Genomic DNA, 5,279 nt, shown 5'->3' with positions numbered 1-5,279 from the left:
ACTGCAGAGTGTGAAAATAGATAAGTCAGCTGGGCCGGATGGGATCTATCTGATGTTGTTTAGCAAATGCACTGCAAAAAGGTACAAATCAAGCTGATGGTAACAACGGCTCGTTTTGAGCCGCTAATTTACAGTGAAGTGGTGGCGCCAATAAAAGGTGTCACGCATCCCGTCTAATTCCACGTCCAGAGCTCGAAATGACCGGAGGTCTCTCGCTGAGTATCTGCAGGGTCTTGCTTGGACGACACCATGACACTTCTTCACTGGAGTGGATCATGAAATCGCGTCGTGACTGTGAATAAAACGATGAAAACTTCCAGCAGAGAAGGAGGCGACCCTGAAGCAGGCAGCTGAGGACAAATGTTTCTCCTTTGCCAGTGAAAGGTACTGCTTCACAAATTGGAAACTTCGAAGTGAAGCAATGTTGGTGATTATCTTCGCTGCTTGTTCACCTTTTTAATTCTGATTCCGTGAAAGTCCATGGCATTACATATCGACATTCTGCCAACGCTCGGCTTGTTTCTTGGGCCAGTGGCGTAATGGATAACGCGTCTGACTTGTTTCGCTTTATCCGTGGTCTACGTTGACGCTCCCCTGTGAAGTCCTGGCGGGACGTCGCCTCTGTGCTTCCGCATTTAAAACTTGCATTTGTCCTATTGTCCATTTCAAATTCCAGCTCTCCACAACGGACACCTCCGTCAGTTTGGGGGTATCTTACTGTGTGTCTCCCTCTGTGGGTGAAAACGAGCATGAGTTCCTCAAAAGAGTTACAATTCGTTGTGGAAGTGTCATACTTCTGCCCCGTTATTGTGCCATTTAAGAACACAGTGATATCCTCATTGACATTTGCCCTGGAAACATTAGAACACACGAGACGTTGGGCCAAAGTTGGAAACAGCGACTAGAATAGATGGCTCTCTGATTAGCCTGAATGCACACGGGCGGAATGGCCTTTTCCCACTTTGTAAATCTTCGAAGACAAGTTGAAACTGATCTGCAACGAAAATGTTCAGAAAGGGTGTTTTATTTACACCAAATACTATATTATCTATCGCCTTGTCTTGTTATTTACTTGTGAGGATTCGGTCCTCTTAGCACCATGGCCCGGATCGTATTCCCGCTCATGGAATGGTTGTATTGTTCAGCAAACATATCGGTGTACCAGTACTTCTGCCGATTTTCCGATGCTGGCAGGTAATTGGTTTTGTCCAAAACATTATGAAGGTTAACATAAAACAAATAGCTGCATTTTCTGGAAATCTGAGCCAAAAACGAAAATTGTTTGCGGAACGCACCAGGACTGGCAATAGAAAAGTCGACTTGCCTGCTCTTTGGATGCTGCCTGACCTGCTGTGCTTTTCCAGCATCACTCTGATCTAAAATCTGGTTTCCAGCATCTGCAGTCCTCACTTTTGCCTAGTTCCTTCAGTGTCGTTGGTTCCCAATTCAAGAACTCCATCTCTAGCGGTTTCATGTTTGTACCTCCGTGCTGAGGAGTTGAAGAGTGAAGAAAAGTAACTCACCCCCTCCATCTCTGGGGTAATTAGGGACGGAAAATGAATCGTGTCACATTGAAATATATCTAGATGCGACTTAATCTTTGTCTTTTATTGGGAACCGTCTCTTTCATTGTAACCATCAGGAAAGACCATTTCGTTCGCCAGAAAAAGAAATGAATATGTCACTAACCTTTGTTTGCTTCAGGTCCAAGAATACCCAGATCAATAGCTCCCTTGCTTACCTCTGCTGGTCATGTTCGCAAAGAGATATAGAAAATTGCCAAGTGTGATTTTCCTTTCAATCAATAATTTTGACTCAGTTTGGCTGCAAATATCTTTTCCGACCTTTGTGCTTTTCTTCTTTTATATTGGTGTCTCGCACCTTACAAATGACAGCAAAGGTATGAAAGGAGATGGAAGCATTTAGCTCATCAAGTCAGCGAGAGCTTTCAATGAGATCACGGCTGATTTGGTCAATGCTCAACCCGGCTGCGCTGTCTGTAGTCATGGTCGAGTGGTTAAGGCGATGGTTTAAAAATCCATTGGATTTTCCCCCATGTAGGTTCGAATCCTGCTGACTACATTATGAATGCTTTCCTGCTGGAACAATTTTCGCACAAAGTTCAGAAAACCTATTCTGCAAACCAGGCCGGTAATTTGATTCGACTTGGGAAACTCGAGTTCTTCATCAGAAATGTTCCATATTTAAAAGATTATCTCTGTTTCTCTTTCCAGATACACTGCTCGACACATCAGGTTTCTGCAGTTGTTATTGAACGTCCTAAGCAGAAGTGCTGCTTTTCATTAGATTCCTTTAATCCCTGTCCTGTGTTCTCTGACTCGGGTCAGTGGCAACACTTCCTCCTGCTCGTCAAAGTGCTCATTCCCCACCGCCTCCTCTCCCATCATTACAAACCACCGCAGGAAATTGCCACTTAACCATCTTTGTTCCAAAGTGAAACTCACCAGCCTCGGGAATCTGTCCACCAAACGGGACTTCTCATCCCTGGACATGGTGCAAGCCAGAGGATTGTGAAGAGATACTGTGAAAATATTGTCAGTTGAAGTTGGATAAATGTTTAAGAAGCAAACCAAGCAATTTAGGCTCCAGCTTTGGAAATCATGAGAAACTCTTTGGGAAATGGAATCAGAGGACGATGAGTAGAGGACTGAGTAAAGGACGGGACATTGACTCTGATGTTCTCGGGACATGAACTGATCTGAGATACTGAAAGAATTCTCGCTCACGTACGTGAGGAATGCAAACTTCATCTGGACTCTGGGACAGTGAAAAACTCAAGACAATATTCAAATATTGACTGGGATCACTACAGTACGAGTACGATAGATGGGTCGGTTTTAGCGCAGTGTGTGCAGGAGGGCTTCCTAACACAGTATGTAGACATGCCTTCAAGGGACGAAGCCACTTTCGATTTAGTACTGTGTAACGAGCCTGGCCAGCTTTTAGATTTGGACGTAGGTGAGCACTTTGGAGACAGCGATCACAATTCTCTCAGGTTAACTTTCGTGATTGAAAGGGATAGGTGTACTCCACGGAGCAAGAGGTTCAGCTGGTGGAAGGGAAATTACGGTGCAATGAGGTAAGATTTTGAAAGGGTATAATGTGGAAGGAAACTGCAGGGGGTGAGCACATTAAAATGTGGAGCTTATTCAAGGAAAAGCTCCTGTGTGTCCTAGATAAGTTTGTACCTGTCAGGCAAGGAGGAAGATATATAACGCGTGAGCCGTGGTTTACTAAGGAAGTGGAATCCCTGGTCAAGAAGAACAAGAAGTCTTATGTTAGGACAAAATGTGAAAACTCCCTTAGAGCGCTCGAGGGTTCCAACGGTATCAGGAAAGACCTAAAAAGAGAGCTGAGAAGAGCCAGGGGAGACATAAGAAGTTGTTGGCAGATAGGTTCAGGGTTAACCCTAAGGCATAGATATGCCAGGAATAAAAGAATGACGAGAGTTAAATTTGGGACAATCAAGGATAATAGTGGGAAGTTGTGTGTGGAGTCAGAGGAGATAGCGGAAGTGCTAAATAAATATTTTTCGACAGTGTTCGCTATAGAAAATGAAAATGTTGGCGAGGAAGATACTGAGATACTTGCATCTAGAGTAGTAGAGATTGAGGTTCACAAGGTTTAGGTGATAGAAATACTGGAGAGTGATATCACAGACAAGTCCCCTGGGCCGGATGGGATCTGTCCTAGGATCTTCTGGGAAGAAAGGGAAGAGATTGATGAGCCTTTAGCGTCGATTGTCAAATCATCGTTGTCTACAGGAATAGTGCCTGTGGAATGGAGCAGAGCATATGTTGTTCCCGTGTTCAAACAGTGTCGTAGAGACAACCCTGGTAATTACAGACCAGTGAGTCTCACTGCAGTTGTTGGTAACGTGTTGGAAAAGGTTATTATAGATAGGATTTGTGACCATCTAGAAAAGAATAATCTGATCAGGGACAGTCAGCACGGTTTTGTGATGGGTCGGCCTTGCCTAACGAATCTTATTGACTTTTTTTGACAAAGTGACCAAACAGAGAGAGATGACAGTAAACCGGTTGATGTGGTGTATATGGGTTTCAGAAAGTTGTTCGATAAGGTTCACCACAATAGGCTATTATACAAAATGCGCTGGAATGGAATTGTGGGAGAGATTGCAGCTTTGATCAGTAATTGGCTTGCCAACAGAAAACATTGTTGTAGTTGATGGAACATGTTCTTCTTGGTGTCCAGGTACTGGCGGCGTACCACAAGGGTCGGTGTTAAGTCCACTGCTGTTACATGAGATCTAACCTTGCCAATCAGTCTCCCATGGGGAACATTGTTGAACGCCTTACTGAAGTCCATATAGATCACATTTACTGCTCTGCCCTCATCAATTTTCTTTGTTATTTCTTCAAAACACTCAATCAAATTTGTGAAACATCATTTCCCACGCACAAAGCCATGTTAACTGTCCCGAATCAGTCCTTGTCTTTCCAAATACATGTACATTCTGTTCCTCAGGATTCCCGCCAACAATTGAAGTATTCTTGGCAGATGCAGTTTCATGTCGGGAATGCGAGGTCATATACTTTGTTGGGAAGAATCAAAAGACACGCTACTATTAAAATCGATAGAAACGCAAAAGATGTGCCGTGCAGAGGAGTCTCGGTGTTCTTATACATGAAACGAACAAAGGTTAATCACATATTTATTTCTTGCTGGCAAAAGAAAGCTCACAATTAAAGTGATGGTTTCCAAAAAAATAGGAAAATTAAGTCACCAGGAGAGTAATCAATTACCAAGATATCCCTCGTAATGTTTTATGGGACATGTGGGATTTTTTGTTGAAGGTTCTCCAAACGTTTTTACAATGGAACCGAGAGTTTTCGATGGGAAATTTAGATCACGCATGACTATTGCCATTTTTGTCACTCACACACAATATTTTTTCCTTGTACGATTTATTTCGCTTTGTGGTTACTGCGAGTGGGCTTGTAAACGACACATGCTTGTGAGTTCATTCCTCACTGTTCTTCAACTCCAGCCAAACAGACTTTACATCCTTATTTCCTGAATCAAGGTAATCTCGAACCATTGCATAAATCTCATTAAAAGTTCGATATTTCACAGGCCTCTGTATATCATCTTACAAAATTAATTGACCCTTTACTGTATTGCAGTTGCGCATAAGAGAAAAATAGCATCGAGAATGGTGGACCTCCGGTTCACACATCCGTTATTGAAGCGAAAATGCAGATTACGGCCCATAATACGATCGTGGAAGCATGTGC

The 5,279-nt window shown here is 43.2% G+C and overlaps 1 non-coding gene across 1 annotated transcript; it reads left to right on the top strand.

The window, feature by feature from the left end:
* The first annotated feature begins 1,999 nt into the window (after positions 1 to 1,999).
* Positions 2,000 to 2,082, top strand: trnaf-aaa. The gene has a single exon. It is a non-coding gene; the product is annotated as a tRNA-Phe (tRNA).
* The last annotated feature ends 3,197 nt before the right edge of the window (positions 2,083 to 5,279 follow it).

Source organism: Chiloscyllium plagiosum, unplaced genomic scaffold (assembly GCF_004010195.1).
Source record: "Chiloscyllium plagiosum isolate BGI_BamShark_2017 unplaced genomic scaffold, ASM401019v2 scaf_86845, whole genome shotgun sequence".
In the NCBI taxonomy this organism is placed as follows: Eukaryota; Metazoa; Chordata; class Chondrichthyes; order Orectolobiformes; family Hemiscylliidae; genus Chiloscyllium; species Chiloscyllium plagiosum.
Note: the sequence above shows the minus strand (reverse complement) of the source record. Positions and strands in the feature narration are given on the sequence as shown.